The sequence below is a fragment of the Furipterus horrens genome, unplaced genomic scaffold (assembly GCF_987537825.1).
Source record: "Furipterus horrens unplaced genomic scaffold, mFurHor1.1.pri manual_scaffold_17, whole genome shotgun sequence".
In the NCBI taxonomy this organism is placed as follows: Eukaryota; Metazoa; Chordata; class Mammalia; order Chiroptera; family Furipteridae; genus Furipterus; species Furipterus horrens.
The window spans coordinates 29,278,765-29,303,364 of record NW_028327187.1 but is presented as its reverse complement, the minus strand read 5'-3'; positions in this window follow the sequence as shown (position 1 = coordinate 29,303,364).

Genomic DNA, 24,600 nt, shown 5'->3' with positions numbered 1-24,600 from the left:
GCATCATCAGTGTCTTAATCAGCTGTTTCCTGCTATGACAGTATTACTTTGTTCCCTGGAGCTTCTTCAGATTTTTTTTTTTTTTTTTTTTGCAAACTTGGTTTCTCAACCTCCCTTCAATTATGGCAGTGCTTAATGTCATTCACAAATAAATCCTTTAGCCTGAGTGTGCTTGTGTGGCTTGCAACCCAGCACCCCAACTTACTCAGCAATGCAAACTTGTCTGGCAGCCAGGCCATTTGCTATAGTAGTAAGGGTTGGCAGAGTAGCTCATGTTTTAGATAAGAAGGCCTACCATCCTTAAGTGTCCAAGGATCAGGAAGTTGTCTTTATTTTCCTTGAAGTTTGTTGTTGTTGTTGTTGTTGTTGTTGCTGAAACAGCAAAAGAATTGGCTTAGAACTCAATGCATTATATACTATTTAATTTGGTAAACATGGTTTATAACACATACCTGAAAACTCAAGAGAATAGAAGAAAGAAAACTATTGAGGGGTGGACTGAGATGGAATAGTTGTGGAAGGCCACAAGGGGGGGCCCAAATATATTGCAAAATGTGACTTCTTAAACTACTTCTTTTCCCCAACATGTTCTTTTTCCATATGGCATTTAAATATACTTGATGAAGTTAATAAAAAAGTAAGTCCTTTTTAAAAATTAAAAAATAAGATAAGAAAAACCCTTTCCACTGAAGAGCAATCAGAAATGAAGATAAAGTGGCTCTGAAATAGCAGTGTCAATCAGTTGGGAATGGTAATCGATTGACATAGGACTTTTCAAGGCCACATTAAATGACCATTGCAGGCAAAACCTATGGTTTAAACTATCTATTTTATCTTCATTTCTTGGGACTATACATCTCTGTCTTTACCTTAGAACTGTTCTCAAATAGGGGCTCACACCCAAAGGCTCTAATTTAGTAAGTGCATATTGTAAATTCTAATCTCCCTGAAGGCAGTTCTTAGCATAATGTCTGACCTATAGTAGACAATATAGTTGGAGATTAAATAAATTAATTAACAAATACAGTTTCAATAATTCTCTAAAAAAAATAAATATAATTTTACATTAAATTTTGGGGGTTCCAGCCTTTATTAATTCTTTGAGAAAATGTTTCTTTCTCAGCGCTTGCCACTGACTCAAAATAAGTCAAAGTTTGGACTTTGTTGACATGAATGGGATAAGTGATTACTTTATCTCAGCCTAAGACAAAAAAGAAATATTTTTAAAATCTAAAGCAACTCTTCATATCCATGTATGAATCAGCAAATATACAGGATAGTATTGCTTTAGGATAATATGGTATTGCTTTTTGAATACTTAATTTAATATGTGCTAGGAACTGTCCTAAGTGCTTCACGTGTAATATCTGATGATCTAGTCCAAACATGGAAAGAAAAAGCCAAACAAGAAAACAAATGAGAGATAACAATTATTATTATTATAATAATAATACCAATTGAACATTTACTACATGCAAAGAACTGTTGTGTTTTGCATGAATTATCTATCTCATGTAATCCTCATAACAACCCTATGAAGTAAGAATTATTAGTATTCCCATCTTATAGGTAAGGGTAAGAACAATTTGAGAGTTTAAGTGACTTGCCCAAGAGCATACAGCTAGTGAGTGGTGGAATCAGGACTCAAAGCTCAATACATATTACTCCAAAGCCTAAACTTTTGCCCAGTCTGCTACATTGCCTCTCTTTCGGATAGCTGCCTGTCCTGAATCTGACTTTACTTATTCAAGTAAGAGAATTTGTGGGAAATAATTTTACAAATAGTACAATGTTATAAAATTATGTGTTTATTTATATATTAACCATTTATTTTCTTCCTTTTTACATGATAGAAATGGTATTGAATACTGGAGATAAAACTATGAGCAAGACAAATGTGGTTCCTAGCCTTAAGGACTCAAAGTCTAGTGGAAGAGCTAAAGTGTAAACAAAGAATTACCATCAAATTAAGGAGGCAAAATGAGAAATATGTGTAGAAATTATTATGGTATTATGGTATTACAAAAAAAGAGGTATTAATCTACCTTGAGAGTGTGGATAGCAGACACTCTTTCCTAAAGTAGATCTAAGCTGAATCTTAAAGGTATGTAAAATTATACAAGCCAGGGAGACACGTATATATATATATATATATATATATATATATGGGAAGGCATTCTAGAAAAAGTGAATAGTATATGCAAAGTATAAGAAAACATAATGGCATGTTATAGGGAAGGAATAAAGAACAACTCCAAGGTAGGGCTTAAAATGTAGTCAGGATAAGGTGCTGAAAGGCATTAAATGCCATATTATGTAGGTTGAGCTTTATTCAGTAGGTAATGAGGAAACTGCAGTTTTAGCCATAGCAGTGACAAGGTCAGATTTTATTAAAGATGTCTCTGGTGGCAGGGTGGAAAATGGATTTGAAGGGAGAAGATCAGAGGTCAATTGAAAACTATTATTATAGTCCAGAAGTTAAAACAAGAAAGCATTTAGCAGGACCAAAGTAGAAAGGATAAATGCAAGGAATATTTAGGAGAGAAAGTCAACTAGAAATAGTGATTTATCAGATGTATAGTGAAATAAAGAAAGAAATAAAATATGACTTTTCAATTGAAGGATGAAGTAGAGATACCAAAAGAAGGAATGGGTTTCAGGGGAAAATGATGAGTTCCATTTTGGACATAAAGAGTTTGAATTGCCTGTGAGACACTCAGCTGGAGATGCTGGCTTGCCTCTGAATATATATCCTGACATTTCATGGAAATATTGGAGCTAAATCATAGATCTAGGAATCATCAGCGCATAGGTTATGAGTGTATGGCATTGCCCAGTGAGAGTGTTGACCTTGTCAAGACTAATTTTCATGGATAATGACAGCAGAAGCCAGTTTATAGTGAAACGAAGAGGGAATAGAGGTGTGAAAGTCGAGATAGTGAATGTGATCTACTTAAGAAGTTAGGGAAAGAAAAAATTAAGGAATAATACCTTTGGGGGAACACAGGTCAAGAAAATCTCTCCAAGGCCACAACAGAGTAAAAAAGAGAACTAGAGCGGGAGGCAAGAGACTTGGGTTCTAGAAGGATTCTGCAGCTAACCTGGTAGCTGGCCCTGAACAAATCACCTAAACTCTTTGGACCTCCATTTCCTCCTCTGAGAATGGGCGTGACAGCCCCAACTTCCCACCATGGTTGTCATGAAGAAAATGAAGTGTATTAAGCACATAACATTTTTTAAAAAGGAATGAGACTGTGGGAATCAAGGAAGATATGTTGTTTGTAGAGCAAGAGAGACTGAAACATGTTAAGTTTTGCTTGTGATCTCTTTCAAGGTCACTATTGAGATGGTAGTGTTATTGTAAATAGGCAAGTCAGGTGCCTAATCAAGGATCATAGGAAAGAAGACTAGTTCCCAATGTTCTGAAAAATTTAATAATGATGATTCTGAAAGGTGAAGTTGACAGAGGGTGGTTATTTAAGAATAAGATAAATAAATTGGTGACCCAGTTATTGCTATATTTTGGACTGTTAACACATATTTAACAAAAAGGAGTTCAATAATTCAACATCACATTAAGCCAAAAAAAATGTAAAGCTCTCTGTAGCTGCCCATAAATCAAATTGTGTAGCATGTAATCAACTTCCTTTAAAGAACATTTGCTTGTTCCAACTTAGACTGCTTTATCTAGATACAGTAATTATTTCATTTTGGCAGTGATGCTTGTTTGAAATTCACATGTACTGATCCCTACATTTTCCCTCTTCTGAGTTTTCCTCATACACCATTGTATGCTTAATAAGTCTGTGTATGACAAGGTCTCTGCAGTAAGAGCCTTCCAGAAAACATGTCTCCAGATAGAGAGATTCACTCGAGGAGAGCCACAGTACCAGTAATGCTGGATTTGGCACCCAGTGAGCAAAGAGCCACTCATCTGAGCATATGATCCACCTACAAACAATCTCTGAGCAGATGACAGCTGCCCTTCCAAAGCCCACCCAAGATTCTGGGCCTTATAACACCAGGTCATGTAAATGGGGCAGGCAGTGTGGGAGGGCATTTAGTCACAGCAACTTGATTTAATCCTGATAATTTTTTGTCACAAGTTTGCAATTACTTCTGCCTCCATATCCTGACCTCATAGTGGTGCATTCCAGATCTGAATACAAGTTGCCTCTTCTGAGGATTGTTTCTTAGAATTCACAAAGCTGCAAAACCCCTAAAATATGAAATGGCATCTGCTTGTGCCAAAACTTCTTTCTCCAGCTATGTATTTACTTACTCTATTTCTCAGTTACCCTTGACATTCAATGTTATTTTGAATTAATTTCAGGTGTACAGCATAGTGGTTAGACAGTCACATACTTTGTAAAGTGTTCTCCCAATATTTCAAGTACCCACCTGGGACCATACATAATTATGACAATATCATTGACTATATTCCCTATGCAATTCTTCACGTCCCCATGACTAGTATTACATTTTGTTACCTGGGCCAAAAACAATACTACTGGTACTGTCTCACAACTTTAACTTTTGTTTGTTGTTTCTATGTCTGCAGGAGCTAGGAAAACCAGTCCATGGGGTCAGTAAGTGCAATATACACCATAATAGCATTAGGTGCCCTGTTTTGAGGTCCTTACTACATGTTAGACACTCTTTTAAATGCTTGACACATATTGACACTTTTAATCTTGCAATTCTACAACTCAATGAAGCTAGTGTTATTATTTCTGCTTTACATTTAAGGCAGCAAAGGCACAGAAAGATTAAATAACTTGACAAAGGTCACTTAACAAGTAAGTGGTGAAGCCAGTATTTGAATACAGGCAGCTTTGTGTGGCTCTTAGCCACAATGCTCTCCTACCGTATGTCCTCACCATTAACCCTTCTCTTTGTCTAAGCACAAACACATAATTCTCTTAGGTCCCCTTCCTTCTATGCACTACAGCTAATGCAGTTTGATATCATGTGGGCCACTAGTTCAGCACACAACTAGATTATGACAAGATCAGACTGAGCTAGGATATTCTGCTCTACCTAATTTAGATCATGTAAATAAAGTACCCAAAAGCAATGTTTGGTTCATAGTAGAAACACAAAAATATTTATTTGCTAGACTGTTAAAAACAAACAAGAAGAACATCCTAATGTCCAAGTAAACCAAAAGAAAAGATTGCTTATCAGCCTGGAATAAAGGCTTCAAGGAGGTGAGAGGAAGAGGACAATGAGGTCACTTTAAGTACCCCCTTATTCCTCTTTTAACTCCTCCCTAACCCATCCACATACAGACAGTGCTATGGAAAAGCACCACTAAAGTATCTCCAAGATGTGAGGCCCAATCTATGTGCCCTTAGAAACCATGAACAAAATAGCAAATGTGGACATGGGAAGAAGGTGGAGAGAGGAAAGGAAATGACAATTAGTAACAGAAACTTTTCTGTTATACAAAGCAAGTCTCCACCAGTAACCTGACTGTCTAAGATTGGAAGAGCAACAAAAACAGTCAGTCATACCAGGCTTCATAATCCTGTATTATGTGCTAGGTACACAATTGCCTCCTGTAGCAGACAGGGTTGAGTTCTCCATTAGGCACAATAGGCACAGTGCCTGGGCCAAAAAAAAATGTTGTTGTTTTTTTTTCGTTTTGTTTTGTTTATTAAATCAGAAGGAAAAATGAACTTTTAGCTAGAAGAAAAAATTTTCACATGTAATATTAATATATACATCTTTATACCAATACAGTAATAGAATATAATTTTTGCTAGTTTTAATGAAGAAAGAGGCTCATGAAGGAAGAAGTAACTCAGTCCCACAAAACTCATAATATGGCCCTGGTCCATGGTTTTGCTCCCAGGGAAACCGACACTGAGGAAGAGTTTAGTGTCCAGGATATGTTTTAAGATGTGTTTGTGATAGCAACGTTTGTAGAAGAGAATGAAAGGAAGCCAAAAAAGAAAAAAGAAGAGGGAACAGATAAACTGAAAGGTAGGATTAAGGACATACTTGGCCATCTCCACTGGAAGCTCCTGAGTTAGAATGGCCCTTCAGTGTTGTTCCAAATTGGGCTGAGATGATAGACCTTTTAATTCTCACATCATTGGATATGGGAAACTCGAAGGAGTGTGGCCTAGGGTTAGGTGACTTTCTGCAGTTGAAGCAAACATTCAAGGGGCTTACAGCTGGAGGCTCTCTGCTAACCTCACTCCCAGTAGCTGAGCAGTGAGCCCTTAGTTTTTTAAAATTTATTTTCCATTACAGTTGATGTACAATATCACATTAGTTTCAGGTGTACAACATAGAGATTAGACATTTATGTAACTTATGACATGATCAACCCAATACATATAGTACCCATCAGATATCATATGTAGTGATTACAATGTTATTGAGTATATTCCATATACTGTACTTTACGTTCTATGACTATTTACTTGAGAGAGAATCTAGGAGGTGCTTTATAGCTTCCACCACACCTCTATACTTACACTGGGGGAAAAGCCTTTCTTAGTAAGAAATCAACATCACCTCTGCTGGATGAAAGCAGGGCCTAGTGGCAATATAGCCCCACCATTCCAGTCTGTTAATAACAGCCACAGGTAAGACATTGTAAATTAAATCAAATACATAATGTAGCATATTTATTTTCATCTCAGCTTACAGCCCTTGAGTTATTTTTATTACCTTTCAAAAAATAAAATTCAGCTCTTCCTGGCCATCTCATCAATTTGTCAAGTTTGAATTCTGAAAGCCATATATCCATATAAAATTTACACCCCCTCCAAGCATATTTTTATCCCCACATAAAATTTATGTCAGCAGTATTTTGCCAATATGGCGACCATAAAAGTTTTGTTTAGACTGAGAGAGTGAGTTCTATTGCAGATAACAATTTCCTTGGTACAGAACAACAAATTATATGTTACAGGATAGAGTGCTTTGCTATCTTGTACACACATTTATTAGCATAATGCCTTCATCTTCTGATTAAATAAGAAACAGGACAGGTACCATCTTACCTACAATGTCTTTTTCACATCTATGTTGCATAGGCAGCAAAATCCAGAAAAGGTAATAAAATCAGCATCAACCCAAATAAAAGAGTTAGTTGAATTAAACCTGTTAGAGGAAGATGAAGACAGAGGGGAGGGGTTTTTGCATTTGGAATTTTGGACAACAGTGGAAGTTTTAGAAAACATTACCTATTGAGTTCTCATTTGCCAGTGGTGTAGGAGAGACTTCTTGTTAGATATTTTTAAGTTATTTTCACCACGATTTCACTTGAGAAACAATGAGCTATAAATGCCTATTTTATTCTTCCTGCTTGGCTCCTGCCCTCCCAAGGCTTGATTACACTGCGGAACACAATTTTTGATGAGTTAGATCTGACACCTATTTTTTACTAACTTTTGGCATCTGAATCCAAAAATGACCCAGTTTTTCTCTATCATGTCAACATTTTAAGGTGCAGGATACCCTCCCTTTGTCCCAAAAAATTATACAAAATGTACATACAAAGGAAAATAAAGAAAAAATTACCTGAATATACTTTTTATTTAGAGTTATTTTATTCATATAAAGGCTATATATTGTTACTGTAAGTCAAATTGTGTGCAACTGGTAAAGTTCTGCTACCAAATGTACATATTAAGGTATTTTATCTTTTCCAACAATGGGCTAGGAAATTCCAAAATGAAATATTTGAAAAAGCCTCCTTCAGTTGGTAAAGCTTTAACAAATTACTTCATGAGACAGTTTTATATGAAGAGGTGGGAATATAATGTTCTTTCTGTCAACAAGTGGCTCATGTAGAATACTTGGATCACCAGATTTGAGGTCAGATTTTGGAGGCCAATTTGACTCCACCCAATGCTTCTCACGAGTTCTGCTGTTCCACATACACAGAAAACAGGGATACTTGGTATATCAAGGTTGCTGACCAAGAAGGAAGTAGACTATTTTAAGGTCAACACAGATGATCCAATAGTGCCTGTGATATTGAAACAGATAAATGACTCTCCTTATGTCTTCATATTCTTCACAAAAACAAACTGAATGACCAATTGGGACTGCACCAAATAAATTGCCATTTTGGAGGAGGACACACTTCAAGCTCCGCTTTGAGCTATTGATGAACAGTCACCATTCAATTGCATTCTAGATTGGAATTCCCAATTCCTCTATTAAAACATGTATGCGGTGGCAATACACAAAGCCACCATCACTTTGAAAGTATTGCAGAAATGCACTTTCTCTTGATTGAAAGAAGCATACCTTCACTCCTTTTTCAAGCAAGTTTTTCTCATGAAGTCTTGATGCTAGAAGTTCTGAAGCCTTTTTGGATAGTCCCAAATCTTGTGCCAAATCATTCAATTCATGATGATCAAATCCCTTATGAACTAAGTCCTCTTCAATTTCAAAATCTTCACTATTGCTGTCACTTATTTCTTCGCCATACTCCTGTTTTATGAAAGAGTGAAGTTCAATGAAAATTGGCACTGGGATTTCAGCTGAATAAGGCACTGGGCGTATAGCTGATGGTAGACTAGGATACTCTATTTTACTTTTTTTTTTTTCTTGCTATGTTCTGACGTTTGCACTATACAAAAGTAACAGTCACTTGAATGATCTCTGGGCTCTCGCCAAAGCATAAGTATACCAAATGGCAGTTTATCACGTGTTCCCTTCATCCACATCCATAAACTTTCAACACACTGCTTGCACACCTGGTGTGGTGCCCAAGACTTATCTTGATCACCAAGTTTTACTTTAAAATATGCAAAATAGGCTTGCCTGACAAATGTGCTGATGTTTGTCCTTTGACTGGGAATGGTGAAACTGCAACAGATATAACAAAGTGAATCAGAGTTGTTTAGGCACTTACAATGAGAAATAGCAGAGGCAGACATGATCTGAAGGAAAGGAAATAAATACGTATATAAATAAAAATTCTGCTAACCCCTTGTAAACAGAAAAGAACTCAGACTACACTTCTGAATATGATTCATTATATAGAGCAGCACACAACCTCTCACCACACTGTTTCATGTGTAACTGAATAGCCTAAGACAAGTATGAACCTATTGCTGGTCTCCAAGGTCATCCCTCACCCCTCCCCACTTGAGGGAGGTTTGCTCTCAGTCAATAGGAGAGCACTAGTGCCTCCCTCGATCCAGGCTCAATCCAGCCTAGAATGGTCACATTAAGATAAGCTGTACAGAAACAACTTGATGTTATAGAAGAAAACTAACTGCAACTTTGAAATCAGTATGCCTAGTTAAGTCTAAAACAGCTGAAAAAATTGAACTCAACAGAAATTATGTTAAAAATTGTTCCCCTGTGTTATATGAGTCTCCACAGTTGTAATATTTTATGAAGAAGCAAAACTCCTGAAGGGCAAGGTGGCGGAGGAATTAGAAGAGGCTGCGGTTTCAGGCTCTGGAGACCCGTCTCCAGTTTGGGCTAACTTCAGACAGAACATCTCAGTGAGCAGCTGGATACTGGCAGGAGTGGAGCCAAGGCACTGCTGGATTAGAGAAAATCCATCTGGGAACAACCTGTTTAGTGAGGATAGCGGAGGAAAAGGAGACGAAGCGGGATCCCTGACTGGGGCAGCTGCTCGAGCTGCAGCGGGAAGCACACAAAGGCTTTTGGGGACCACAGGCTGCCCCGGGAGAGGAGCTGGGAGGAGAACAGATCTCTGCCCGCTGGCAGAGACTGGACTCGACCAAGTGGCATTGGCGCTGAAGGACAGGAGACAACGTGCTGCCGGGCAAGTGAGAACATAATTCTCCTTTTTATTTTTCTCTAGTGGACGGTGGAGAAGGGAGGAAAGTTTGGGGGTGGTAGGCCATTCTTGAGGAGCGCAGGCGCAGTGGTGCGCTCATCCACTCCCCAACCCTCCCCTTGGGTCCGGGGGGCGCGCATAGGGAAGTGCCCTCATTCACTGGCCCAGGTGCACAGGGCTGCGCATCCAGGGGCCCCTCGGACACACGCCAACAGACATAAAATCAGTGACCCAACGGGCGCAGGGAGAGCCCACTGGACATGCAGAAGACTGTGTGCAGTCGCCCCTGGCAAGCCCAGTGGGCACCAGGCCGAAGTACCAGGCAGGAATCCGGAGCGCAGAGCACTTTCCCAGGCTCTGCGTGTGCCCGCTCAGGAGGTGCGGGAACAGTCGGCGGCTGCTGCGTGGGTACGGTGGGCAGCAGCGACTCACAGACACTCACGTCTACTGAGCACAAGTGTCTGCGGCCCTGCCCTAAGAGGCGAAAAACCAACTACCGGAGCATGGCGCTGCAGGCCTGAGGCTAGCTCCCCAGCCGCTTGGGTGCACACCGGCACTCGAGCCAAAAAACACCTCAAGGGCTTTCTCTGAGTGTGGCGCAGCCAGCTTTCTAGGAGCGCGGCACGGCAGGCCGGAGCTTAGTTCCCCGGACACCTTGGGCACACACCGGTGCTCGAGCCAAAAAAACACCTGGAGGGCTTTCCCGGAGCTTGGCGTGGCCTGCTTTCCTGGAGCGCGGCGTGGCAGACCTGAGGTGGGCTCCTGGCTGCCTTGCATTGCACCCTGCCGGCCACCTCGTGAACACCACTGCTGCAAAGAATAGGAATCTCTGACCCATCACATTAGACCAGCTGTGGACGCAGAAAAAGAAGACGACACAAGAAGGCTGAACCAAGTAAAAACATTTCTTTTTTTTTTTTTCTTTTTCCCTTTTTCCTTTTTCTTTTCTTCCTGAAAGAGGAAGGGAGGAGGGAGGAGGGGAAGGAAGGAGGAAAAACAAACTATATCTCTAATCTGTTCTATATAATCTTTCCGTCTTACTCCTGTTTTTCAATTGTTGTCTATTTGTTTGTGGGCCTAGGTTAGCCTCCCTTTCACTCTAAATAAATAGACTATAACTATTATTTAAATCCAATACTATATAATTCCACTTTCTTACTATATTCTGCACTCTTCCCCCTTTTTTTCTATAGTTTTTAACATACAACGTAAATATTACCTACTGTCTTGCACAGTCTCAACTATTATTAACCTATTATCCCCTCTCTCAAAAACCATATTTTTTCTTCACTAAAACAACTCTTATCTATTCTTCCTATAGTGCGAAAGCTCTAATCTCTCTCCATCTATATTAATACTGGCTCGTTGGCTGATGATAGCAGGATAGGGGGTGGGGGATATTTTTGAGGGTGTGGGTCTCCTGCTGGGGCTGTGTGTTTATGTTTTTAACAGCATCTCCACAAAAGAATTCGAGATAAAGTGGATAGAGGGACTCTCAATCAACAACCCAGAAGGAATATCCTAACAAAAAATAAAATCTGAAATATAACCAGACAGCATAAACAAACGATATAAAAGGTACCCCAAGAACATCAGGCTCAGAAGATTAAAGAGACTGCACCACTGAAACCCCCAGATCTACCATAAAAAATCTCATACCACAAAGGTGGGAAGGCAAAGCAGACAAATCCAAATAACAAAAACAAACAAGAAGAATCCAACATGGTAAGACGCAGAAACAACCTCTCAATGAAAAGAAAAGAGGAATCCCCAGAAAGAGAGGTAGATGGAATAGACATAGCCCAAATGTCAGACATGGAATTCAAAACTATGGTGGTGAAGAAGCTCAATATGCTCGAAAACCTCAAAAACAACTATGACATCCTCCAAGGTAGTTACCAACAGCTCCAAGAAAATTACAGGGAACTTGCAGAGAACTACACCAGCCTAAAAAAAGACATAGAAACTATCAACAAGAACCAGGAAAAAATGAAGAATGCAATCTCTGAACTGAACAACACAGTAGAATCAGTCAAAAGCAGACTAAATGAAGCAGGGGATCGGATTAGTGAGTTAGAAGATAATGTAGAGAAAAACTCCCAGACAATACAGCAAAATGAAAAAAGATTGAAAAAATATGAATAAGATGTAAGGGAATTACAGGATAGCATTAGAAAAAATAATATCAGGATCATCGGAATACGAGAGGGAGAAGAAAAGGACCATGGAATTGAAAAACTGATAGGAGAAATAGTGACAGAAAATTTTCCGAACCTGATGAGAGAAAAAGCTATGCAAGTCCAAGAAGCACTGAGAGTTCCAATCAAGAGGAACCCCCAAAAACACACTCCAAGGCACATCATAGTTAAAATGGCAACATTCCCAGACAAAGAGAGAATCCTAAAAGCAGCAAGAGAAAAACAGCAAATAACTTACAAGGGAGCTCCAATAAGGCTATCGACCGATTTCTCAACAGAAACATTACAAGCCAGAAGGGAATGGTCAAAAATATTTCAAGCAATGAAAAACAAAGGCCTACAATCAAGAATACTCTACCCAGCAAGGCTCTCATTCAAAATAGAAGGTGAAATAAGGAGTTTCTCAGACAAAGGAAGACTAAAAGAATACATCTCCACAAAACCAGCATTGCAAGAGATGCTAAAGGGAATATTCTAAGAAAAAGGAAGAGAAAAAACAAAAAAAGAGTAGAGGAACAGAGATACAAAAGGGAAATGAATAAATACATGTCAATAATAACATTAAATGTAAATGGATTAAATGCTCCCATTAAAAGACATAGAGTAACGGAATGGATAAGAAAACAGGACCCACATATTTGCTGTCTACAAGAAGCACAACTCAAAACAAAAGATTTACATAGACTGAAAGTAAAGGGATATAAAAAAATATTCCAAGGAAATGGACCTGAAAAAAAAGCTGGGGTAGCAGTCCTCATATCAGACAAAACGGATTTCAAAGCAAGGGCAATAAAAAGAGACAAAGAAGGACATTTCATAATACTTAAAGGAATGATTCATCAAGAAGCTATAACACTGATAAACATATATGCACCCAACATAGGAGCACCCAAATACATAAAGCAAATACTAGAAGACCACAGGAAGGATATCAAGAACAACACACTCATAGTAGGGGACTTCAACACTCCATTATCAACAATAGACAGATCACCCAAGCAAAGAAACACCAAGGATATACAGGCATTGAACAACACACTAAACCACATGGACTTAACTGATATATATAGAACTTTTCACCCCAAAGAAGCAAAATATACATTCTTTTCAAAGGCACATGGGACATTTTCAAAGATAGACCACATAATAGAACACAAAACAAGCCTCAACAAATACAAGAAAATTGAAATCATATCAAGCATCTTTCAGACCACAATGCCTTGAAACTAAAAATCAACCTCAGGGAAAAAAATCAAAGACACACAAACTCGTGGAGAATGAATAACACGCTCTTAAATAACGAATGGGTTAACAATGACATCAAAGAGGAAATCAAGAAATTTCTAGAAACTAATGACAATGAACACACAACAGCCCAAAACCTATAGGACACAGCAAAAACAGTCCTCAGAGTGAAGTTCATAGCAATACAGGCATATCTGAAAAGGCTAGAAGAATCTCAGATAAAAAACCTAACCATAAAGCTACAAGAACTAGAACAGCAACAACAAACAAAGCCTAGGGCAAAAAGAAGAAAGGAAATCATCAAGATCAAAGCAGAATTAAACGACGTAGAAACTAAACGAACAATCCAAAAAATGAACAAAACTAGGAGCTGGTTCTTTGAAAAAATAAACAAAATTGACAAGCCTCTAGCCAGGTTCATTAAGAAAAAAACAGAGAAGACCCAAATAAACAAAATCAGAAATGAAAGTGGAGAAATCACAACTGATACCACAGAAATACAAACAATTATAAGAAATTACTACAAACAACACTATGGCAAGAAATTTGAAAACCTAGTAGAAATGGACAGATTTCTAGAAACATATAACCTTCCAAAACTGAATCAAGAAGAAGTAGAAAGTCTCAACAGACCAATAACAAAAAGGAAATTGAAACAGTAATCCAAAATCTCCCTGCACACTAAAGCCCTGGACCGGATGGTTTCACAGCCGAATTTTACAAAACATTTAGGGAAGAACTAACTCCTACCCTCCTCAAACTATTCCAGAAAACCCAAGAAGCGGGAAAAATCCCAAACTCTTTCTATGAAGCCAGTATTACCCTCATCCCAAAACCAGGTCAAGACACAGCAAAGAAAGAAAACTACAGGCCAATATCACTGATGAACATAGATGCTAAAATCCTCAATAAAATTTTGGCAAACAGGATCCAACAATACATCAAAAAGATCATACACCATGATCAAGTGGGATTCATCCCAGGGATGCAAGGATGGTTTAATATTCGCAAATCAATAAATATAATACATCACCTAAACAAAATGAAAGACAAAAATCACATGATCATATCTATAGATGAAGAAAAAGCATTTGATAAAGTACAACACTCATTTATGTTGAAAGCACTCAGCAAAATGGGAATAGAGGGAGCATACCTTAACACCATTAAGGCTATATATGAGAAGCCTGAAGCCAACATCATACTCAATGGACAAAAACTGAAAGCATTCCCCCTGAAATCAGGAACTAGACAAGGCTGTCCACTCTCCCCACTTCTATTCAACATAGTCTTGGAAGTCCTAGCCACAGCAATCAGACAAGAAAAAGAAATAAAAGGCATCCAAATTGGGAAAAAACAAGTAAAATAATCACTCTTTGCAGACGACATGATAGTATACCTAGAAAACCCTATAAACTCCTCTAAAATACTACTCGATATAATAAGTGAATTTGGCAAAATAGCAGGGTACAAAATAAATATACAGAAATCTAAGGCATTTCTGTACACCAACAATAAAATCTCAGAGACAGAAGCAAAAAAGAAAATACCATTTACTATAGCAAAAAGAAAAATAAAGTACCTAGCAATAAACTTAACCAAAGAGATAAAAGACCTGTACACTGAAAATTAGGCAACATTGAAGAAAGAAATTAAGGAAGATACAAATAAATGGAGGCAAATACCATGTTCTTGGATGGGAAGAATCAACATCATCAAAATGGCCATACTAAAAAAAAAAAAAAAAAAAAAAATGGCCATACTACCCAAAGCAATTTACAAATTCAGTGCAATCCCTATTAAAATACCAATGACATATTTCACTGACCTAGAACAAATCCTCCAAAAATTCACATGGAACCAAAAAAGACCCCGAATAGCAAAAGCAATCTTGAAACAGAAGAACACAGCAGGAGGAATCACGATACCAGACATCAAACAATACTACAAAGCCACTGTGATCAAAACAGTCTGGTAATGGCATAAGAACAGACATATAGATCAGTGGAACAGAATTGAAAGCCCAGAAATAAACCCAGTCCTCTATGGTCAACTAATCTTTGATAAAGGAGGAAGGAACATAAAATGGAGTGAGAAGAGCCTCTTTAACAAATGGTGCTGGGAGAACTGGACAGGGATGTGCAAAAAAAATGAAACTAGACCACCAACTTACACCACACACGAGAATATACTTAAGATGGATTAAAGACTTAAATGTAAGCCGTGATACCATAAAAGTCCTAGAGGAAAACATAGGCAAGAAAATTTCAGATATCACACGTAACAATATCTTCACGGATACATCTCCCAAGGCAAGAGAAATAAAGGAAATAATAAACAAATGGGACTACATCAAACTAAAAAGTTTCTGCTCATCAAAAGAAAACATCAGCAAGATGAAAAGGAAACCAACCATATGGGAAAACATATTTGCCAATGATATTACAGACAGGGGACTGATCTCCAAAATTTATAAAGAGCTTATACAACTCAACATCAAGAAAACAAACAACCCAATTAAAAAATGGGCAAAGGACATGAACAAACACTTCTCCGAAGAGGACATACAGAAGGTCCATAGGCACATGAAAAAATGCTCAACATCATTGGCCATCAGAGAGATGCAAGTAAATACCACAATGAGATACCACCTTACGCCTGTCTGAATGGCCATCATCAACAAATCAACAAACAACAAATGCTGGCGAGGATGTGGAGAAACAGGAACCCTACTGCACTGTTGGTGGGAATGCAGACTGGTGCAGCCACTATGGAAAACAGTATGGAATTACCTCAAAAAACTAAAAATGGAACTGCCATTTGAACCAGTGATTCCACTGCTAGGATTATTCCCAAAAAATCCTAAAACCCTAATTCAAAAGAACTTCTGCACCCGTATGTTCATAGGATCCCTGTTTACAATAGCTATGTACTGGAAACAGCCTAAATACCCAATCTGTAGATGAGTGGATCAAAAAACTGTGGTACATCTACACAATGGAATACTATGTAGCAGAAAGGAAGAAGGAACTCCTGCCATTTGCGACAACATGGATGGAACTAGAGAGAATTATGCTTAGTGAAATAAGCCAGGCAAAGAAAGCAAAATGCCATATGATATCACCCAATACAGGAAACTAAAGAGCAACACAAACAAACGAACTAAATAGGCAAAGACTAGAATAGTTGTCAGTAGGGGGGAGGGGGGAGTGAGAGAAGGGGGATAAGTAAGGGAAGGGTCAGGTCAAGGAACGTATATGAATGACTCATGGACATGGACAACGGGGAGGGATATAATTGTGGGAGAAGTGATGGGCTGGGAGGGGGGAGCAATGGGGGAAAAATGGGACAACTGTAATTGAATAACCAAAAAATAAAAATTAAAAAAAATAAATAAATAAAAATAAACAGAGTCCATATTCTGTTAGAAAAAAAAAAAAAAGAATCAAAACTCCTTAGAGCATAACAGTATTTTTTAGGATATGACCGCTTAGAAAATAGTTTCTCACTCAAAATATCTTTCTACTTAGCATGGGACCCTATCCTTGTCAATCATATGAATGTCTTTGACAGTCTCTAGAATTGAAAGAGAGGACAAACAAATTGCAAAGTCAAATTTCAAATTTTGTGCAAGACACAAAACGTAATAAAGTTGATTAAAGTGATGGAGATTTGCTTGACTTCCACAAAGTCATTGACAGGTGAGGACTTGGCAAGGTTAACTTTTGAGGAAAAGGAACAAATTCACACAGATAGTGACAAAATAGGATGAAAGAGAATAATTGGAATATTAGGAATCAAAAGAGATCCTTGGGAACATTGAGGAATGTTCCCATTGAGGGAGTGAGAGAAGGGGGATAAGTAAGGGAAGGGTCAGGTCAAGGAACGTATATGAATGACTCATGGACATGGACAACGGGGAGGGATATGATTGTGGGAGAGGGGATGGGCTGGGAGGGAGGAGCAATGGGGGAAAAATGGGACAACTGTAATTGAAAAACCAAAAAATAAAATTAAAAAAAAACATCTTAAAAGAATATAAAATATGCTTTTGCAGTTTTATTTATTTTTTAAGATAAATTTTCAATTAAACTTTTAAAAATATACAATGATACTTGTATCATTTTTTTGGCTCTTTTTTTAGGTAGAATTCCTTTAAGTGATCTCTTTTCCAGTAGTGGTGGTTATTTTTGGATACATGGACTGTCTCTGTTGCCCAGTTATTCACTCCAGAGGTGAAAATCATTTGCATTTCCACCAACAATGTATGAGAGTATATATTATGTACTTCTCATCTTGGTGAGCTTTTGAATTACTGACAATCTGATGGGTGAAAAAGGCATCTTTATTGCTATTTTATTTGCATTTCATTAATCATGAATAAGATTGAGCATCTTTTCACGTATTTAATGGGCATTTATATTTCTTTCCCTGAGAAATGCCTGTTACTATTTTTGCCTGGTTTTCTGGGGGGTTTTCATCCTTTCATTATGGATTTGTACAAGGTTATTGTAAATAAAAGAACATAGTTGTTTGTCATATATGCTGCAAATATGTTTTCAGTCTGTATTGTTTTGTTTTTTATGTTTTCAATAAAAATTTTACACTTACTTGTAGGCAATTTTATTGTGGGTTTTTTTTGTGGGGGTTATTGTGTGGTTTGTATCATGCTTGGCAAGTGCTTCAAACTTGAAGTTTACAAATTAATTCTCCCATGTTTTAATTTAGTAACTTTATGGTTTTGATTTTTACTATTGAAATCTTTGATCCATTAAAGATTGATTTTATTATAATAAATGAGAAAGAATTTCAACTTTTTTCCTGAAACTGTCACATGTCCAAAATCATTAATTATCCATATTTTATTTGTTGATGTGAAATACTAGCTTTGTCATATACTAAGTTTCTATACATATATCAGTCTAATTTGGGACTCTATTGTACTTATTTTTTCCATTGTTACACTCAATCTTTGCAGCTTCATAATGGTCTTAATTCTGATTCTTATTGCTCCTTTTTCAGAATTTTCCTGGCTATTCTTTTGTTATTACTTTGTCTACCTCATCTATCCTAGATGACAAAAGTATTTTAAGATCTATTCCTACTACTGTGTTTTGAAGACTTTGCTTTCATTTTATGTAGTTTATGTTCTATGTATTCTGATTCTGTTATTGGTGTATAAATATTTATGGCAGTTATATCCTTATTGGGGAATGTGTTTTTTATCAAAACACTTTTCCTTGAATTCAGTCTTCTCTGGTATTAATGTTGTTACCTGTTTCCTTCTTTCCTCATTTTCATGGTATATAATATGTTTCATAGTTCACTAATGATCTTTATGTTTTCAAGTTGTTTTCTTAGCTCTGTAGACTCCCTTTTCATCTCATTCTGCTTATTCTATTATTTTATTTGTCTTTGATGTCTTGTTTCAATAATTCTATGTGCTCTTGAAATGTTTTTTCTTTAGTGGGGAATGGTTTCTTCAAGCATGGATTCATTATTTGTATTCCCTTCTCTCCTTATTTCTTTCCTTTGCTTTCTCCCCCTCTTTTTTTTTTCTGTAGTATTTTTGCAGAGTTGTAATTCTACATCTTTTCATTATATTCTTGTTTAAGTTAAATACTTCTCTAATTCTATATATAGTGTGATGAATTCTTCACTCCCTTATTACTTTGTATCTCTTTAAGAGCTTCACTTTGCAGACTTGGCATTCTTTATTCCAGTCACATTTTCCTGCCCAAGTGCAATTGCAGTTAGCTGACCCCTACTTTCTTATCTGTACTTTAAAATAAATACCTGTAACAAGATTCATTCCACCTAGTTCAGTGATTATTTATCCTCACTAGGCATCACAACAATCTTAGGGAAACTTAGAAAGTTCTAATGTTTGGGACTTACTTCCAGACTTTGATTCACATGGTATGGCCTGAGGCTCAGAATTTCATAGGTTTTAGCAGCTCCCTAAGTGGTTATTCTAATGCACAGTTGAAACTGGGAACCACTGACCGAAGTGGAAACACCATTTATTCCAGATAGACAACTTCAGCTTCAGATAGTCCTCTGACTCAAGGTGAAGCCCAGAATCTTCCCTCCTAACAAATGCAATCAATGACAGAAACCAACTTTTGCTACTTCATCCTCCCCTTATAGGGAGAAGAGAAAAAAATACACAAAACTTTTGGATTTTGGCCACAGTAGTATCATCCTGTGTGCTTGGTGGGGGGATTTATCAGACCATATCCATGACCCTCTTCTTTCTGAGCCATTCACTCCTTCAGAAAATTTTCTCTTAATTTGTTTTTTGTTTTTTATTGTGCCTACTCTTAGTTGTTTCCAGAAAAAGTTAGCTATAGGTGATTATGAGTGCTTTGTCTTTACACTTCAGCCTCTGTCTCAGCCTACAAAACCAAAATGTAGCCTCACTGGCTTTCCTTAGAGTCCTGGCAAGATACCGAAGAGGTAAGGAGTTACTTTCCTGGCGAGATTTTCCAAATCTTTCCCTTTCAATGTATTTTCAGGATTTTCATCCACCCACATTCTTTCCACTGTACTAATAATTCATGAGAGAGAGGGGTTGATGAGAGCTGTATTAATTGGGAGACTACAGTTTCTCATTTCCCTTTACTGCAATGTTTCAAAGATTATGGCATGGATATGAGTCTTCTTATTTGTTTGTTTGTTTAATTGCTGCTTTTTTCATAATTTATGTTTGTTCATCTTTTCATTGAATTTTGGGAACAAATTTTAGGTGGACAAGCCTTATTCTACCATATTACCCTTATAATTCATTTGTATTATCTTTTGTTTGTGTGGCTTTATTTCTATTTATAAAGTACTGTAATTCTTGGTTTTGTATATCCATTCATCCCCATGGTCTAGGTTAGTCAAACACTTACATTTTATAATCTGTCATTTGGCTTAGGGTATTTACTCCAGTGTTAGGATGGCCTTGGTTTGTAAGGATTAGTCACAAGAAATAAAGTTAGCAGTATAGGCAGTTCAGTATGGTATTCTGTTATAGAGCATAGAAATATCTTATTCTCATATTTTATAAATGGCAATGTACCAGGTAAGACAAATATTTCAGTAACCTTCTAAATGTTTTATTTGAAAAAATGTGATAATCCAACTGCCGTTGCAGAACAGTGTAGTTCAGATTTGCCCACAAGAGAGTTAGGAAAGGTTATCTGTCTCCTTCAAAAGAATTTGTAGACATATGTTGTATCTGTATGATATTGGTCAGTAGTACTGCTTTGGCTATTTAGTCTCAAGGTTAATGTTTCTTTCTTTTATTTTACTTTATTTATTTATTTTTAGAGAGACAGGAAGGGAGGAAGAGAGAAACATCAATGCGTGTTTGCCTCCCGTACGTCCCCAACTGGCGACCTGGCCTGCAACTCAGGCATGTGCCCTGACTAGGAATTGAACCAATGACCCCTTGATTCACAGGCTGGCACTCAATCCACTGAGCCACACCAGCCAGGGAAAGGTTAATGTTTCTTGGTGTTAGGTGATAAAAAGGGAGTTACAGCAGATTTTTATTGTTTATTTCTTCATAAATTTTGACTGAGTGCCTCCTATATGCTGGGTGCTGTTATAGACACTAGAAATACAGCAATTGTTTCAAACAGACATAGTCCTTGCTGTTCTGGAGCTTATGACGTAGTAGGGGAGATAGACAAAAACAGATAAACAAAAAAGAACATTCCCCCCCACATCAGGTAGTGATAAGTGCTAGGGAGGAAATAAAGACAACTAAAGGGATTGAATAGATAAGAATTGGGGGCTTAGAGAAAAAGATCAGGACAGTTTCTGTGAGTAGGTCACATTTAATCAGGGCTTACTTGTGTGACTGTTGTAGCATTTAAGTGGGGGTGGAAAACTACTCACATAAGGTGCTCTATGTAAAAAGGAATCAACAGTTACTAACTTTGTGAGATGCTGTATGACATTTTTCTTTTGCAGATTCTCAATGCAGATTAGTATAATAAAGTCTCTTGGAAGTCATGCAGGAAAGAAATTAGTTAACTTTGTGTAGCTCAGCATTTCTCAAACTTATTTGAGTTTTATGTATTATTCATATTCCAGGAAAGGAAGCATTTCAGGAAATACTGGACAAAGTATGGGAAGGTAGCCATATTATGTCTCAGACATAGAGAAATACTTTTAAAAAAACACTAAATTTAATTTTTTGAAGCCCATGATTATGGGAATGTCTGTGCTGAGTCTTGCCCTTTCTTTTACCCTGCCCAATCCACTTTGAGAAGAGAGAGGCAAATGGTAATACAAAAGGCTGAGATAGGGAATACAAAACATTCAGAATTGTTTTTTATTGAAATAAAACAAAAAATATATTGTTATGGGTTTCTCTTAGCTAAAATAATTTAACCCAGTATCCTGTCTCTGATACAGATGTAATCATGTGCTATTGGCCATTCACATGTTCAGAGACTCTGAGGCTCAACAGAATTGTGGATACTCAAAGAGAAATTCAGCTATACTCACCAGTCTCAACTTTTTCAGACAGAAAAAAAGAATTACATTTTGGAAAGATTTTCTAAGTTGCAGATTTAATATAAATTCTTCTTAATCTGTAGAAGTTATAATTTATCCTAAATCCCCACTTTCCAAAATCTATTACCTGAAGCTTTCAGAAGTGACCACTAAGTGAGTGGTTGGGGTCAGAGGCATGGTGGTCACTACTTTCAGTCACAGTCCTGATATTCTCTGCTACAATGGACAGAAACATTTGAAAATACACTGGATAATAAGCTCTGTTAATTGTGAGGTGAAAACTTGTGGTACTGAAGTTTCTTCCCCAACTTCCATGCCTCTATTCAAATGTATTTTTACAGTCTTGACTGCCATTTTCAGGTTTTACTTTATGAGAGCATAAAGTCCTCTTCAAATGCAAAGAGGCATTGGAAGATATATATCTTGGAATGTTAGTCTAATGTCTTTGAAACATCAGTTTAGTGGTTCCCAAAATGTATAATTCATAATAATCACCTGGGGATGAATGCTAAATCTGAGGTTTCCAAAGTGTTTCCCCAGTTGACTCTATTTCCCTTTATGCCTCAGTTATGAAGGGCTTCCATTGAGAATTATCTGCTTCACCAACTCTGACATTAATGCTACATATTGTCAGATCCATCACTGTTTCTTTCATGGTGAGCTTGCTTCTTTCAACAAACTGTTCAATAGAAAAACTATGTCAAAGCTTCTTATTGGATCTCTAATTCTTTGGAGCCAAGAGGTCCTCCTTCATGTTTCTCCATATAATGGATCTTCAAAAGGAGACGAAGTCACAGCACATTTTAATAATTTTTTGAGCACCTAATAGATTCAAGGCTAGAGGAAGACCTTTTATACTTTCAAAGAAGAGTTATTAATGAAGCCTTTAAGACCTTTATAACTGGAGAGATTTTCAAAAGGAGCCACCCTCAGAAGTTGAAAATCCAACTTCAGAATAAATATTGAAAGTATTTTCCCCTAAAAACTCCAACATCATGCTTGGTGATTTGTATGACATTTCAAAAATTAAATTCAATTGAATGTACCTATACATAAAACATTTGATATTCTGGGCAATTTATTTTTAAAGAGAAACTGCCAGTCTTTTGAAAAGCTTCAAACTTAAATTACTCTTATCAAATGTCAAGGTTGAGCATCAAGTTTATATCATCGATTTTTGTAGCTTTATAGCTAGGGAAGAACTAGCTAACATTATATTAGAGTCATGAAAATATATATTTTTTTAGTGAATCAGTAGACATGAAAATCTGTTTCTTGTTTGATATGGTATTTTAGTACCAGAATATAAGCTGCTGTGTCTGAATTTTGTGCTATTTTGAAATTTTAATAAATATTGTATAAAATTCAGAATATTTAGGGAAACATACACGAATATCTTTTCCACAGTCTGAAAATCCAAATATGAGCAAATGACTTCTTTTTTAAGTACCATTCTTCTTTATTTTTAAATTAAATTTATTGTCATGACAATGGTTAATAAAACTATATAGGTTTAAAATGTACAATTGTATAATACATCATTTGTGTATTTCATTGTATGTTTACCACCCAAAGTCAAATCTCCTTTCCCTCTGGTAAGCACCATACTGTTGTGTGTGTCTATAAGTTTTTAATTGTTTTCTTGTCTTGTTTATTTATTTGTTGCTTTCAGTTTTATGTTCTACAAGTAAGTGAAATCAGATGGTTCTTGACTTTTTCTGTTCTGACTTAGGTCATTTAGTATGATATTCTCAAGATCTATCCATGTTTCCACAAATGGCAGCACTTAATCCTTTCTTATGGCTGAGTAGTATTCCATTTATATATGTACCGCATCTTCATTAGCCAATCATCTACAAAGGACAATTCAGTTGTTTCTCTGTTTTGGCCACTGTGGATAATGTTTCAATGAACATAGGGGTACACATATCTTTGTGAATGAATGTTTTCAAAAATTTTGGTTAGATACCCAGAAGAGGGGTTCCTGAGACACTTCTCTCAATAAGTCATATAAATTTCCAGCATATATATGAGAAGATGCTCAACTTCACTATCAGGGAAATGCAAATCAAAACTGCAACAAGATACCACCGTGTACCTGTTAGAATGGCTATTATCAACAAGACAAGTAATAAGTGTTGGAGAGTTTGTGGAGAAAGAGGAAAACTCATTTACTATTGATGGTAATTTAAACTGGCACAGACACTACAAAAATTATGAAGTTTCCTCTGAAAATGACTCTTCTTAATAAAACGTCAGTGATCATCATAAGTTGAACAGTAGGCTGGCTACAACTTGCTCTACCTTCTTTATATTCTGTTCTTCCCAGAAGCCACTACTAATTGGACAAAAGAGAAAACGAAGCCTTCCACTTAGAGTTTTCATGTAGATTTTCTCCTTCCATTATGCAATTGCTGATCACTGCTTGCAGTCTGTAATCAGAGTTTCTTCTAAGATAATATACGGAACCGACCCATAGATGTAAAATTTAGATTAAGATCTTTATTTTCCTTGTCTAAGATGGAATACTATTTATTACATTCAGAATCCAAATTTATGGTGGTGATTCTATTCTTTTGTTCATTAGTTTATTTGGTGCAGTGCCAATTGGCCATTCGGTTTGTTTTTGTGAAGAATATGAAGACATAAAGAGAGTCATTGATCTGTTTCAATATCACAGGCACTATTGGATCATCTGTGTTGACCTTAAAATAGTCTACTTCCTTCTTGGTCAGCAATGTGGATATACCAAGTATCCCTTTTTTCTCTGTATGTGGAACAGTAGGACTCATGAGAAGCATTGGGTGGAGTCAAATTGGCCTCCAAAATCTGACCTCAAATCTGGTGATCCAAACA